Consider the following 17,348-nt stretch of genomic DNA (forward strand, 5'->3'; position numbering starts at 1 on the left):
TGATGTGTACTGGCTGTGTCTCAGGGGTTTCTGGTGAAAGCCTTGGGCAGTGTCAATGGATTCTGAGAGAGAATAACCCTGTCGGGATGCTGCAAAGCAATAAAGCCTATTTCAGAGAACAKAAGGGAATAAGGGACCAAACCCACCAACAGATTTCATGAACGAACCTTCGTAGAAAGTATTTCCTTCCTAACCACACTGGGAAGTGTTAGTGATTTCACTGCGTATGAGATGGTGGGATATTGACAGTTATGAAACAGGATATTAAAAAAAATCTAGCAATGAATACCAACATCCTGCATTAATGGCAGCTGAGGTGTACAGGGAACTCTAAAACATCCAAAGCTAAAATATTCTGYAACCCAGTTCATGCTTTAAAGGTAGATAAACACTTAACATCACTGCACAGAAAAGTGATTACTCTTAAATATRTTACCTTCTTATCTAAGTTTTAGACCACTCTAAGACAGCTTCACAAACCCTATGCATTTAATTTATTGAGAATTCAAAGTAGATTTTCAAATATAGAAAATGCAGACTCTTTTTGGCAAATTTTAAATGATTTTTCCATTCAGTAGAAAGTACARGGCGTAAATTTCTGTTTATAGAATGCAATTTGATCTATGACATCATTAATAGTCTAGTGACCACTCTGTCACACTGTGTACTGTGACTAAGAAYAAGGAACCAACCCAAAAATTATACAAACATCAAGTGGCAATTTTCAAAATGACACCTACACCTATCTACAGTTACTCTGAGACTATTTCTATAATGATACACATATGCCTGAGCAAAACAAGAATTGCAAGGTAGTACTGTGCAGTAAGTAATAATTACTAAGCATTTCTTCTACTTTCTCCTCTTTCCTTTCCCCTCTTTCTTGCTCAGGCAAAAGTTCACAAACACAGGACTGTCCCATCTGTTTGCAAGATGACTCTTACCACTTAAYGCTCTCAGCAACTTCAGTTCACAAATATTTGGCTGCAGTTAAAGATGATGTGTTTTTCACTGTTCCATTTTCTTTCACCCAGACTGAACGCTCACACAAAACTCCACCTAAAGAGTGATAATCGGTGCTTAATTAATTATTATTATTTACYATAAGGACTTATTTTTATTTTGTAACATTCAAACTCCCTAAAGGGTCAGGACTATCTGCTGTAGCAATCTACAGAGGCACTGCTGCTACACTGAAGGGTTTACATTTTTAACAAAAAACAAACTTTCCACAACTCCACCCTCTCTAAAAAACCAAACAAATAAGAAAAAAGAAACAAAATACAAAACCAAATCAAACAAACACCAAAAAAAMCAARCAAATGGAAAAATACTAAGGAAAACCTGAAAAATTCTATCTGATAATACTGTAACTGGGGAGATGCTCTAACTAGAGAGGGATAAAAGACTCTTCTCAGTTAGGATGCTCAACACTCAGTGATTGCATTTCAAGGTGGAACACACCAAAATGAGGATCTATAAAAGCTCATATATTATACATTTATCCACATTTAGTGGAAACATCACTTGGTGAGGAAATTATCACGGTGTTTATAAACACCAGGATATGAAACACACCAAAACAGCTTCTTTGGTACACAATGTCAATGCAAAATAGGTCATTTAGGAATGTTCAGGAGAGGGTCTAATATGTTTGGATAAAATAAACTGACCAGCTGATCTTACCAACYGACATGTGACAGGCCTTTCCATTGACCCTGTTACATTGACATGGGGATTCCAAAGGATTTGATTATAAATATATGTAGAGACCCCACTGTTCTGTCAAAGAATGACCCAAAAATGTCACCTAACTCTGAGCATGGCTGTAACCTCACTGTGGATGGAACCAGTACATTTCCAGCTCTCAGTGACTGTGGGAAGCTCACCAGGTTATCCCATGGAAACCCAGGGCTTCACATGCCATGGAAAGCTCTCAGCCCTTTTTTGACAAAAGGCAGTAATGTTTGCTAGATGGTATTTTTAGCAACTGAATCCCAGATTTTTAAAGACCAAATACTTTTAGGTGAATTCTTCCCAAGACGTGGGTCTAATTGACCAAAAGTCAAAGTAAATTTTCATTTGCTATGCTTCTTAAACAGGAAAATGTAATTTTACGCCATCAAGGCTGATCTTCCATCACCTGACAATTCTCAAGTCTTTCTTTAGAATTCATTTAGAAATATGCTTGATAGCAAATACTAAACCCATTGGAAACCAATGGTAGAGAAAAAGGGAATCCAGGAATGCTGTTAAAAAACTCCAGGATTTCTAAACTCTAATTTCACCATTTGCTTTCACAGCAGAACTGTTATATTTAAAATATGCAYGTCTCAAATATTGCAATTTAACTTTGGGACTCATTTCTCGTTCTCAAAAGTATTTTTATTTAGTCCAAACTTTTCCTGTTTGCTGAAGGAGAGATTTGTAAATCTTCAAGATTTTTTTCCAGGAACCAGATTATTCTTATGTTTTTGGAAATTCAAAACTGTCCAACATTGAATTCTCAAGAAAAATATTGTTTTCACTGATTCTCCTGRGTATTTATTAAGCAACAAATTCCACAGATCAATTTTTTTTCCTGATAACAATCAAAGAAGAATGTATAATCTTCATGATTCAATTCATAAATAATAAGGGCAAGAAGAACAGAGCTACAATAAAACAATTAGAGGATCTCATGCACTGTTACCAAGTGAAAGGCATGTAATCCATTAATACAGGTGTTAATTTACTGTTTAATTAGTGTCTACTGATGTGGGGAGMATAGGACTCAGATGAGTAACCTGGGTGTTGGAGTAGCTGCTGAAAATGGTRTCAAATGCTGGGAGAAATGAGGAGTCTTTAGAAAAACCCCCAGTGGCAAACCAGAGATTTTTGATAGCTGGGCAGGAATTGTGCTCTCAAATACACCCAAAATGTGTACAGTGGATTGTTTCTTGAATTGCTGTTTATGGTACCCATTGTCAGGCACATTGACACACCAGAAGGAGAAAATTGCTAACAATATTATCTCCAAAAATCTCAGCATTAATCACTGTGTTTTTGGATTATAAGCACAATGATTTCCTTTGAATCATTCATCAAAAAGACTGGGAATTCTATGAGGAAGAGAAATTATACCAGTTCGACTTTTGTCATTTTTCACCTTTTCCTAAATAAGTAATTTTATTCTTCTTTTTTTTTTTCCCTCTTATGAGATCATTTCCAAAGCTTAAAATAACTTGGCAGTTCTACAAATACTTTTCTGTTTTATTAACATTTCCTTGTTTACTTATTCCATGCATTCGGGTTTTGAACAGAGGTTTCCCAGCAAATTCCTAAAATCTATCAGAGTCCTTTAAAGGGAAATCACACACAATGCAAGCTGAAGGGCTCAATCTTGGAACCCTTTATTGAGAACATCCTTAAAATAATTATCCTATTGATTCCAGCAACAAAATTTTGTTCAAGTGATGGCTCACAAGTGTGTAATAGATGAAAAAAWTTGGGAGGAAAATGTTGAAGATTAAAAAAAAWGTGAACTACTAGGAATAGTAAAAAAACATTAAAGGATTAAATACAACCTAATTTAGGCTCCTCACTCTTATTATTTATATACTTAACACATTTATATGTTTTTGAAATATTGTCAACACATGCAGCAAAACTGGGTTCTTTAAAAATATAAATGTACTCATTTACTTAAAATCTTCCTTTCTTACTCCTTAATTAACAATTAATTTTTAAACCTTTTCTCTACAATCCTGATATTTACAGCAACTCTCACTACAGATTCATAACAAAATTTTGGTAAAGTAAGTCAGACATAAATGCTTCACTCCAATGAAATCTCTCTCTCTCTGATCACAGACAACCAACTCCTTCAGCAACAAACCACTGCTTTTTTTCTGCTATAATCTACAATACCTCACTTAAATCTCGAGGTATTTTCCACTTGTAGGAATACTAATCCTTGAGTAAATGGACATTTTGCCTGTTGAAACTTGCAAAAATATTAAAAGAATTTCCATAAAGGCACGAACATTTGTTTCATCATGGGAGGGAAAGAGAATCCTAACTCCCCAATAAATATGTTGTAAGCTATCCTGTCTGCTTCAGTCAATACAATTCACTTTTCTGCTCAGTGCAAGGAATTCAAGTATTTCYCTACAATATTGACATGAAATGCCACAAACCCAAAGCCAGCTAAATTCAGCTTCCATAGTTCTGAAGCTCTACTCTTCAGAAAACAATGCTTTGGAACAAACTCCAGTAAGGAAGCAGACAGGTTCTGTGGTTTCATATTGAAGCCTCTGAACTTGTCTACATCTCCAAGTTTTTACAGAAAAATATTTTGACATAAGTTGCTTTACAATGCTGGGTCACTCCCACATATCTGTTGAAATGGAAATTGGAGGCAACTGACAGCAAACTCAGGACTGAGTCCAGGGAAAACTGTAAATGAATACAAAGAGAGGTAACCCTCTGCAMAAAGCTAATTTTTGGATGGCATGTGTCCTAACAACAAATATGGAAAGTTTGTGAATTCACCAGCAGAAGGAAGAAGGAATTCTCTTTTGATATAATGTCCTTGAAATGATGAATTAGCTGCAYGAATCTCATAGTCTCCCCAGTGGTCTTCTCAGTGAATTATTGTGGTCCCCCAATTTATTGCTCGAGAGCTTTGCTACACTTAGTGCTGTGCAAAGAMAAAACAAAAGGAGAGCTCCTGCCCTAAAAGGTTTAATTACCACGCAGATAAAGTCTGTGCTGGAAGACAACAGGCCTTAGGAAAATAAATTTATAGACCCTCAAAACCAGGGTCACTTTCCCCCTTTAAAGAACAGTGAGCATTTCTCTTTTCTTCCCCTACCCCCTCCCCAATGCTGTTAAATGCATCTCTGAAAACTCATATCTCTGTCCTGAATTTAACAATTTATAGCTCTGCTACTTCATGTGGAATAACCATATAGCCTGCTTCTAAATTAAGAACTTCTTCAATTTGCTAGCTGCATCTAAGTAGCATTTAAATTAATGAGAAGAGCATTCATTAAACATAGCTTAGAGACATGTCTTGGAATACATAATGGGCAAGCTCCAGCTTTTGTCAGTTACTGTACTGAGTAAAGAAAGTTCCACTTTAACCCCCACTGCTACAGATCATACCATTCACCCTTCTATGCACTTTCTACGCAGTTAAGTAGCATATTTCTTTTCTTTTATGATTTCTAGTTTGCTCTAAACATTGATTAGTTTAATCTTAAGTAATTTTCTTTTTCTAAGTTTTGTATCTCTCCAGCTGAAGTCTACTCAATTCAGCCTTCAGCAGAGGTGGAATTCTAATTCACAACTGGAGCAAGTATTTTACAGAGGTAAACTGTAAGAACAATTCCTCAGGATATGTACTGTTATATCACCACGGTTGGTTTTAAAGGAGAAGATTTCTGCAGTACACACTATTGATACTGAGTCCAAAAAAAAAAAAAAAATAGACTTTTGCACGGATATTTTAAACCATTGTAGTGGCAACAGATTTATTTTTGCTGCTCCAGACTTAGACCATGTGTTTCAGGGGTAAATGTTAACAAGGGCTRCATAGAAAGAACAGCAATCCTGCACAGCATTTTCTGGTGCTCATTCCCTGGAAAATAAACATCAGTGTCTTCTGACATGATACAGTCAGGCTTCCTTTGATTGGGAAGAAGAATCATCCTAGTAGTGATACACTGAACCTACAAACAATTCACAATTACTGAGTTACAATATTGATTCTTTTGGAAAATACCACCATCGTAATACAACTAAGTAAAATATATAGTTTGTATTCCAGCAACTCCAGGCTGTTAAACAGGTAGCCCTCACTKATTTCTCCTGGAGGGGAGAAGAGCAATCTGTTTTAATGCTCTGCCTGGGGAGTCAGGCAGTCTGGATTCTGTTCCCAGCTCAGACCTAAATCATTAGTCAAGTCACTTCATTGCTCTGTTCTTCCTCCACATTCTTAAATGAGATAATAACATTTCTCTTATTATTTGGTCCCTTCCAAGKATAAGTTCTCCATGACAGAAGCCCATTCTTACTATATATGTCTAACTCCCCTGTGCCTTGGATTTTGTTTGGGTTTTCTAAATGATTCCTTGCTTTAATAACAATAATGGAATTCAGTACACTATGCATTTTTAAGGCTGAAACTACAGTAAAGTCCCTAAAGCTGCCTAAATAACAAAGAAGTAGAGATACATATAAAGGTAAGCAAAGAAAAATGARAGAATTTAAAATTAGAGGAAAATTGTCTTCTCAAACAGCAAAATTAATCCCTTTCAGTTGCAACTTGGCAGTCAAAAGCATCAAAGAGAAGGGCAGTAAATCAGTGTAAATTATGCTCTGATTCTTCAGAACAGTAAGGAAACAGAGATATACTTCTAAAAATTAAAAAATTTAAATAAACTTTTCTTTTTCCAACTTCTGCCCCTGTTTCCCTTTGTTTCTTTGTTTTGGTTCTTTATTTGTTTTTTCCTGTACTGCAGTGAGTTTTGCTTTTGCTAACAATAGCTCTCATTCAGGCCCTTTTTTATCCTTTCATAGCTACACATATTACAAACAAACACAAAGTCATATTCACTCAAGAACATATTCTCAGAATTTTCTTCATTATCTTGTTTTCTTCAGGGCATGTCTACTTTAGCTTTGTGTGAACCCCAGTAAGACCTTTCTGCCTACACTGAAAACCTGTAAAGAATTGTGGACTCCTCAGGATACATGGAAATCCTAATTCTGCTTACTGTCAATATATTTCCATTATGGATCCCATCAGTGGGGTTTAAGAAAGGTCAGACTGAGTGCACAAAAATAGTGCTGTCTTCATGGGCTGACACTCCCAATGGGGTTCTAATTAACATATTTCATTAAACCCTTGTTCAGGGGATTCCTAGAGGTGTATACATCAGCTCTTTTTACAACAGAAACGCTGTTCAGAACAAAAGCCAAAGCAGTGCAGTGGCACCTAATCTGTATTCTRGGCCAGATATTGCCATGAATGATCACCCTTGCAAGACTCCAGCACAAAACCACTCACAGGTATTGTGATTTCAGGCAGGAAAAAAGGTTCCTGTTGGTCCCTGTGCTGACAGAATATTCACTCAGTGTCTCAGACTGCACGAGCACTCAGGCAGGAGTGTTCCTTTAGATGGAGAAAATAGTCAATCCACATTCAGGATTCTCAGGCTGCACTTGGACTGACTTCAGCACGTTTTTTACTGCTTGCTCTGCTGCCCTACTGACCCACAGCTTTGTAAGCTGCACCTCTGTGACTGAGCAAGGCTCCTGCCTTCCAGGGCTTCCTGTCTTTAGAGACCACAGCTGGGAACAGGGAACATTTCACTTATGGCCTCTCATGCCAATTTAAGTACTGCCAATGTAACTTCACTGCCATGCATAAAATATTAAATAGAAATTGAAGTGAGATCAGTACTTAAAATGACAAGATACAGCCCAGCGCAGGGCTGTAAAAAAACTGGCCAGCTAAAAACTGATTTAAACTCAAGTGCAASAAATTTTCTTTGTCCAATTTTAACCTAGAAGGGGGATTTTGTCTACAAAGCAGTACTTCCTTACAGGAAACTGTGTTTACACCTTATTACCCCTGCTTTTCCATGGGATTTGCAGCTATAGCTTTTGTAGACTGTGTCCCCCTCACTGTGAAAATGCAATGAGAAACGAAAAAATGACAAAAGGGCCAGTCCCAAATCCAAAAATGACTGCTGCATAAAAGTCATTGAAGTTTGTTTCCTGTAGCAGTAAAATCATTAGTTCCTCTTCCAAAACTTAGCATACAAATACACAAAAATGAAGAAAGTTATAATTATGGAGAAAAAGTATTAGGTCTGCCTATGACAATGAAGAATTTGAGAACAGCACATTTTCAATGATCAGCTGTACCTGAGGATAACCTGGGTGAACTCTAGCAGAGATTCCACATTTAATATAATTTTTAGCTCTGACTGGTCTGGTCTAGTACATCTCCAGAGTGAGGAAATAGAGCCATGAAAAGATGCAACTGTTCCTTCCACTGATTTAATTCTGTGTCTACAACTASAAAGATTTATCTCTCCCCAGCTTCTGTATTGGCTTTTCACCCACTCTACAATTAGAAAAAAAATAATAAAGAGGAAAAAGTGCCACAATATTTTAATAATTAAATAAACAAAAGTTAAGATATTCATAAACTTGGTCTGTTCTACTTAGGAAGTTTCAGATAATATGTAAAGATTCATTTAATGTGCAGAATCACTCACTTCTGACAATTAACATCCCTGGCTTTAATTGCAATTCCAATTTAAAATGCAAGTTTATATATATCATAAGAAAGCTGACAACATTATTTGAATTTAAACCTAGATTAYAAATTCTAATTAATTTGCTCAGTCTTCCTAATGAAGGGAAAGGTGCCATTTTCTCTGTATATGATAYTTTAATGGAAAAGTAGAGTATCTTAATAAACATGTTATGCTATTCTTAAGGCTGGAGGACATGTAAAATATTAATTTCTTTGACAGTAAACTACTGCAATATGAAGTACAGATTTGCCTTTGTTTTAGTCACAAGCCAAACTAAACCTGGTTCCTTTGAAAGTTGTATTTATTTGAATCAGTTCACTAAATTCAGGAAATTTTGCTCAAATAGTAGGATTTTTCACAGTAGAAAAAAAGCACAAAATACTGCTATATTTGCACATATTTTGTTTCCATTAATGCTTGGTTGGATATGGTTTTTTCCTTCATCTTTAATGCCACAAATGCCTTTAACACTGAAAGACACAAATACTCAAATTCTAGTTCTATAAGCATATAAAAACTTACAATGTTAATATATAACTCAGAAGAACAGAAAAAAAGATTTTCTGAAACAAGAGTTCAAAGTATTTGTCTAAATATAAACAGAACACGGGAGAAGTATTTCTTCCCTTTTTTTAAGCACAAGMTCTAATACCTACTTTGGGCAATCTAAAAAAATACCTTTTGAAAATAATTTATGCTAAAAATACATGTGACATGAAAACTATGTTCTTTTAATGTACGAATTACAGAAATTATAAAAAGCAGATTAAGAAGGACAAGTCATATATGGGTRTCTTTCTCTGTGGTGAAAGAGCCTGGAGCAGTGTGCAGAAGGATCTTGATGGAGAAATAACTTCCAAAAGAAGTTTTGATTAGATTCATTCACTCAGTCTATTTAAAACTTATTATACTTAAAATTCATGCTTGTCCYGAATCRAATGCAGTTTGGGTTAACATGAATTTAAGTTCAGATGAAATAAGAAAGGCTACAAAAAGAGGAATACAAAATCTCAGAAAGGGACTGCAAAGTCCTAACTRCATGCAAGCCAATGAACACAGGGAATTGTTAAAACCACTGCAAGAGGACYGTGCAATTGAAATTGCAGGAAAGGAACTGGCACAAGAGGAAAATAAATCAAAGGCTAAACAAAACCTTTACATGGAAGAAAAAAAAAATTAATCTAGAAGCTGTCAAGGAACTTGGAGAATGTAATGTACTGAATGAGGCAATGCCACAAGGAAACAAATGTGGAAGGAGATAAGAAAAGTGATGAGAATGCAATAGGAAAARCGTCAAAGAATGACATAGCTGATGAAGTAAAACAAGAAAACATGGGCAATAGGATGGGACATATGTCAGTTGTGAGATTAYCACTGAATGCTGCAGATCCTTTTCCTATCAAGAAGGAACCTGCCCCAAAAGCAAAGAAGATTTCCATTACTTCTCATCCAAGTATAAGACAGCAGATGCATTGAATCTATTTGTCAAAATACCTGAGAAGTGCTCTTCAATTACATGACAATTGCACCATCTTCATGGAAGTCTCTGCATTCTGAATAAATGATTAGTTATTTAGAATCTGAAATACCAACAGGGAGGAAAAATTTAGGAAGTGATTGATCCAGATTTCAAGCTGATACAGGAAATACTTTTGCTGCTGAACACAGAGTGGTTTGTACATKGACACAAGTGACAGATTTCTGCATCCAGCCCTAGAACACCACCCAACTTCTGCTTCAGTTCAAATGCAGTATTCATCTAACAAAAATTAGGCATCAGAAATTAAATGATTGTTCTATAACTTCTGACTTTTGATTCAGTCATCGGTTTCATAACATTGTCAAGCATACACTAACAAGATCTGAGTCCTGCAAAATGTGATTAATGCAATTTCCATTAGCAATGAAAGAATTACGGACGTAAGCAAATAAAGAGTTTGTAAAACTATCAAGTGTCTCCTCCAACCCTGGCARCTCAAAATCACATCTCCTTTCAGCGTTAGCAGAGGCCACCATATCTTCACCTCCCTTTTTGAGTAAAAAATTTATTTTGCACGATGGAGTGATTGTTACAGCCCACTAATATAAGGCTTTCATTCTATCACTTCTTCAAGAGGTGCGTATTGTGCAGCAAACTATCCTTAGGTCTAGAGTCTACTTTGAGAACTTCATTCTCAGGCAAAACTAGTGCCATGATCAGTTTTGCCCTTACAAACATAAGCTAATACTAAAAGCRAGAAAAGTCTAAATCTTATTTTTATCTTTCCAGAAATTTAATCTTTTTTTTTATTATTATTTTGAGCTGCACGGACTAATACAGAGATGTGAAGACTTACTTTTCCTTGTTTTATTTCCAGTGAGATTAACTTTAATTCCCATATGCATCCCCATAATCCTGTGGAATATAGCCCCAAATTAGTCCTGAAGTTTTGTTAACTTATACAATAAATACACTGGTGTTTTGGCAGCAGAAAGGCTACTGCTTGGCTTTGTTTTCAAGTCAGAAGCAATACCAGACAATTGCAATTGTCTTTAAAGCAAGCAGAGTTCCTTCAGACAAGACTTATGAACAGTAGATTAAAAAGACARTGGAATTGGAAGTCAGTAAAAAAGGCAAAGTAATGAAAAACATATTTAATTTGCACAACAGCAAATTATTTCAAGTCACAGAAAACTTCTTCTTATGATTAATATTTTATATATTAAAATGTATGAAAATGGAAGCATTCACTAAAAATACATGTAGGAGCTCCCAGTATTAGATAGACATCAAAGCACTGGCCTAAAATTAAGTTCCATAAAAACGCTTTTATTTAAAATACATACCATAACCATGTGTCCTTGGAATAGAATACATATTTACCAACTATTAAAAGAAACAAGTATTTTACTACATTTAATCATCATTTATGCTAGAGAAGAAATTGCTATAAAGGAGCATGTACTGGTGAAAATAAAGTTGAAAAATCCTAGTAATGATTCTTAGGAAAAGTATTTTTTTTTTTTAARAAAGGGCTTGAAAACTTCACCTCCACAGATTCATTTAAGTGCCAGGGTAATTTGCACCAAGTTAAAAGTGTAATTTAATGTAAAAAAATCAATATGATGARAAAGTCACTGAATAACAGTACACGTAAAAAATTAAATAATATTCTCATATTCCTCCCACATGCTTACATGGGAAGCTGAACTGAAATTTCATATCAAACCCCCAAYGTTATATTTGCAAACTGAATCACACAGACTTAATTGAATTACAATGGATATAATAAATAAAATCCACATATTATCTAATTTCCTACTAAGCTTCAGTGTGCAATAATGAAATAAAATGCTAAGACAACCAAAGGAATCTGTAAGAAATCCAATTCCAAGATTCCCATTAGCAATTTGAGGACCTTTTGCAGTTTATTGTCTCAGTAAGAACTTTTACTGCTATAACAGAAGCTGTACTGGGTAAGTTACAAAGCATTTTTATCCTCAGAGTCTCACAGGCTCAAAATGAGGTTTCTTTAAGGCACAGTTTTTAGGCCATTTTTTCTGGAAGCAAATAATCAGGCCATCACATACTATTGTGACTAGATCCAAAGCAATTTTGAACAAGGAAATGTTAAAAAAAAMCTGTTCTACAGACAAGAAGCCTGGGGGACATAGTTTTCCTTAATGCATAACATAATACAAGTATTTGCCCTAAGTTAAACCATTAATTATTTTTGATCTCCAATGGCACTTGATGAACTCGCCCTGCATTTTCTAGGAAACATAACCAAATTTCAAATATTTTGTCAGTTTTCCTCATTAAGAATGTATTGCAATTAGTATCAAATAATTTAATTTTTTTTTATCTATACGGATGAACTTCTAAAGGTGAGTTCCATCAAACAACAGGTTACCTAATTAATTGCATTATGTCAGCCACTTTGGGTGATTCTATGATTAGGACAAGGCTATCAGTAGCTCTAAGTTTTAGGCTGTATAATATTAACTTTTTCAGCAGAAATATTATTTAGTTGTCTAATTGGAAAAGAAGATGGCAGTGCATTCTGAATGGGATCTGGTTGCAGACAAAATCTGCAATTTCATCTTCACTTTTTAAAAAAATAAGAACACTACAATATTTCCTAGGTGTGTCCCACAGGGAAAATAAAAATACAATATGTTCTTTTCTAATCCTTAGGTTTACATCTGAAAAAATACAAATGTTCTTGTATTCATTGTCCCATTGTATCCCTGCTAGATCAGATAAAGTGGGTATATTCTCACTGTCTTTGAAGTTCTRTCTCTCATCTCAGTGATGGAGGGATTTGAGCTGCATGTTTAGACAGCATCTAAACAAAGAGYTTGAAAGGCATTGTATGTAGTTTATGCAGTAATACCCACCCTTCATTCAGAAGTACAAGATATCTTGCTCTGTTATGAAAGTACATGAATTATTAGAACCATCACTCAAAAGCTCACAATCATAAAATCTTTACCATAAGACTACATTGTTTCTTATCAGTAGTTTTTTTCCTGTCCCATGGGAACACTGTTTAAATTCAAACAATTGGCCATTGAATAACCATAGTAGRAGTTTTTAAGATATATTAGAATTTCTATTCTTCCTAAAGGCGTTAAAATTTTGCTGAGACACAGCATCCTGGATAAATAAATCTGATCCATTTTATTAAAGAAAAGGCAAAGTGGCTCAATAAGTTATCTAACACTGATATCAACTGATTCTCAAGGGTACTTAGAAAATATACCACAAGTCTGGCCAAAATTTATGTGTGGGAACCCACTTATATAACAAATATAAGGAAATTAAACTACTTTTGCTGTACTTTTGCTACTTCCTACAGTTCTCCCTTTCTTTCTCAGTCCCATTTGCATCTCCACCTTCTGCACCACTGCCTAAAGTAACATTCCTATCTCAGCACACACATTCTCTCGAAAGTCCAATGATGGAAAAATTGCAGGGCTCACCCACCAGGTGTGGATGCTGTCAGGATGTGGAAAAAAAATATTGCACAGCCAGATGAAGAAAAGTGGTGGAACTGTTTCTTKGCTAATGCAAATTCAGATGTTCTGTCAAGTCTACTCTGATCAGCATGAGGAGTCTTTGTGTACACAAAGTCATCTCAAAATCCTCACCAAACTCCAATTTTATTAAATTAAAATTTAGGTGAAGTCCTGAGTATTTAGAATGTTCCTATTGTCTAAATTACACTSCAGCATTTTCTGTGTTTGAAACGAGTGTATACACACCAATGGAAGTTTCAACAATGGAAGCAAATTTATCAGTATAATTGCATATGCACTCTCTCCTGGTATGAAATATGTCAGGCATAATTACATTTCTTCTTTTTAATAATCTTTATCACTCTAATTGAGATAGGTTTGAACTCCCAAAGCCCTCAAATGCTGAACTTTGACTACATGCATGTCAGTACATTCCAAATATAACTCTCAATTGCTGTTGAAGGAGGGAAGCTGGGAGAAGAAATCTCTGACAATTATAACATTAACCAATTACAAAATTAAAAAAAAAAAAAAAAGTAAACTGTAGCCTCCTTCAAAAGGCTCAGGTAGCCAACAAACCATCCACAAAAGCAAAGAAAAATCCTAAGAGTATGAGATAATTCTGTGTCTTTTACCTGTGTTTACAGGCACCAGAGGGATGGCTGTGCTCATTAGAAGGAAACTAAAGCTGGCTCTCTGGGCTTGGTCCTCCTCTCACTTAGACTTGTGCCAGCAGAAATAAATGTAGTACAGCTCACCTGTTTTAGAATTGTGAAATCTTTAAATCACATCCATCACACCTTTTAGACTAAAGATTCCATTTCAATGAAAACAAAGATTTCTCTTGGTTAATAACTACATGACCATCATAGGAAAGGTAGTGTTGGGGGGGAAAAAAAAAAATCATTTTTTCTTCCCTTTTCCTTTATTGGGAAAGAATGTTGTAATTAGGATGAGATATACATGATTTTTTTATCAAGGACTACCTATAATTTTATCGCTATTAGTAAAGCAATTTATAGTAATAAATGAACCTCGTAAATTGTAGACCGCAACATAAAATAAAAGAAAATTCAGAGACACACTTTAGCAACTTGATACCTTGCAACACRTTTTGTAACATAATTTTATCCTTTTTGAATGTGTTTTAGGGGAGAAGCCACCGCCTAAACATTCTCAGACTACTGAAGGAGTCCTTTGCTTTGAGGAATTAACAAGCAGAGCTGTTCTCAGATGTGAAAATAAAATCACTATCATATTCTGGTTATGCCTGCACACTRCTAAACCCAAAGGCACTTTGAAGGWYGGGTTTTGTGTCTCTGAGCTGTGYTTGTTACTAGGACAGATGTGGTGGCCCATTTGTGTCACAGCACAGAGCTGGGTCTCTGTCCTAGCTTTGCACAATACACTTTCTATGTTATTTGGATTTCTTTTCACCTTTCACAGTTTTACAGGGAGTACAAGCATAATGGCTCRCTCCACCCAAGCCAGGTATTTCCTGGTAATTAATTAATGGCAGTTAAGGGATTTTAGATTTGCTGTTGGCACTCAGCTTAATGAATTATCARCCATCAGGAAATACCCTCCCTACTTGTCCCATCTGCCAAATTACTAATTAAGCATCTAATGCCAAAAAACAAACAACATTTTTATGCTGTTAGTTTCATGCATTTCGATGAAATTAATCAATTAAATTTTGCCCAAAATTTGAAAAATACAAAATTTACACTGTATGGAAGTGATCATTTCTGTTGGTGGAAACAGACTATAAAATAACATTTAAAAATRTAAATGAAGGCATAAAAGACATGGWCAACTGCCTACAAACCCTGTCYTTACTAMATTAACTATTCACTATGGRTATGTATAATATCCTCATGCATGWTGCTTATATCCAGCTTCTCACATTCTACAGCTGAGTACAAATACCTAAAAGTAAAATATTTAACTGAAAATATTAATGTATTTGATTTGTATTTACTGAATATGAAGATGGGTGTAAAGAACATGAGAGAGAAGAAAGGAAAATGGGAAGAAAGGAGATAAGGAGTGGGGAAAAACTGTTGAAATGTTTCTCATTTTGGAGGACTACATTCACAAAACATTTTTAAAAATGGAAAAAAAAGTGTTTCTGTTCACCTTGCACATTACAATTCAGAGATTAAATGGCACAGCCAGGGTGTTTGGGACTCTTGGCACAGGAGGCAGAACAAATATTTCAATAAAATAATTCCCTTGATCTCTTGGTCTCTTACAACAGATTCTTATATYCTACAGTACATGCTAAAAGAAGCAATCCCTCCTGAAGAAATCATTCAATTTTAGATAAAATGCAAAAAGCATTAATTACACMAAAGTATTAATGCAGACACTGAATGTCAGGCTCCCGAACCATCCCATCAATCTCTTGTTTACCATGTTGAAGACAGAAGGAAGTGTTCCTGACTGCTTGGTTTGGAACAGCTTCTTCATTTCTATTGCAGCTGACTGAACTGGGCGCTAAAAAAAAAATACACAAGTTGAACAAAACATTCGCATTTTATGGGAAATAAATCTGTCTCTTTCGAAAGATATTAAAATTAATTGCTTTCATAAAAACAAAATCAGTCTATGTAGGAGCTGAGTAAATAAATCATATTTCTACAGCCCATTCACTTAAAGGAAATTACTCTCAGGCCTCACTGCTGTAAATGTCCAACCCACTTTACTTAGGCTGTGTATTTATGTCTTCTGCAGAGATCAAATCTACTCTTCATTCTGATTGCCCAAGAGATGTGCTCAGCCATCCTGGGGATTCGRTAAGAAAATCCTCAAAACTTCTTTTGGGTTTCTTATTACCTTTCAATCCCTTTCACAAATGTGGGACTCTTGCAAGCATTTAGCATGAAAAGAATCAGTGCCAATTATTACCTTACATCATCAGAAGCTGCCAGAGCAAGAACAATGGGAGCTGTTTTCAGGAATGATGAGGAAACCTTTGTTTGGATTATCCCTTAGTGCAGTGATTGCCATTGCGTAGCATCTTAAGCGGTAGGTAATTACTCATTTTTACACTCTGTTTCTACAATGTCATTACAAGAAATGAAGTTTTCATAACCTTAAAACAGAGACACCTCCTCTTGCTTCACCATCTTTGACTTACACCAAATCAAGTGTTATAAGAGAAGTTAAAGAAAGAGGTGGAGTTTTTTTTTCCATTCTTTTGCAAAAATGGAAAGGAATTGGATTTATCAAATGTTATTTACTTCCCTTAGTTAGCCAGCATTTCAAAAAGTGAGAGCTCCTGCTAGAAAAATTACACTTTATTAGAATGCAGTAATTAATTGCAAAAAAATACTTTTTAAGAACAAATCACACATCCTTCACATGCTTAATTAGTAGGAACCTGCARCAGAGCCTAGGCAGTCAGTGAAAGACCTTGAGCTGACAGCGCTTAATGAAGCAAAGTTTTTGTTGCTTTTCACCAAGCTTAATATGTTTTTCAAGTCGCAAACGAAGAGCTGAAGGGCTGACAGAACATACAATTCGAATTCTTTTAAATAATTTTCTTTTCATCTTTTCAGAGAGATTTTCAGAAGCCATTGACAAGATGCTACATTTCAGCTGAAATAGAAGACAAACTTTCCTTTAGCTTCAGTAGCACTCTATTTTTATTAACCCTAAGTTCTCTTCAAAAGTMGTTCTGTAATTTTATATTGGTGTTTTAGCTACAAATCAAACAATGCTTTKCAGCTGCAGTAACAAAACCCCTGAGTCAGTGGAATTGAGTCTTTTGGGGTCAGCAGGTACTTAACACATAGTGTAATAGCCAATATTGTGTTAAGAAACAAAGTTGGTATATATGATATACCAATATTTAACAATTTTGCACTATAAAGGCTAATAGGCATAAATGTTAGGTTGGACTGCAGTTCTTTTTCCTATTAAAATTAATTCCCATATTTCATTCTGGGACACTAAATCACAGAAAAAGATGTCTCTCTCTGCACTTCTTTTAGTGTCAAAAGTCTGCATCCATCTACTTGTTTATTT

This window comes from Malurus melanocephalus, unplaced genomic scaffold (assembly GCF_030028575.1).
Source record: "Malurus melanocephalus ecotype Western Australia unplaced genomic scaffold, MMel_1.1 scaffold_632, whole genome shotgun sequence".
NCBI classification, from domain to species: domain Eukaryota; kingdom Metazoa; phylum Chordata; class Aves; order Passeriformes; family Maluridae; genus Malurus; species Malurus melanocephalus.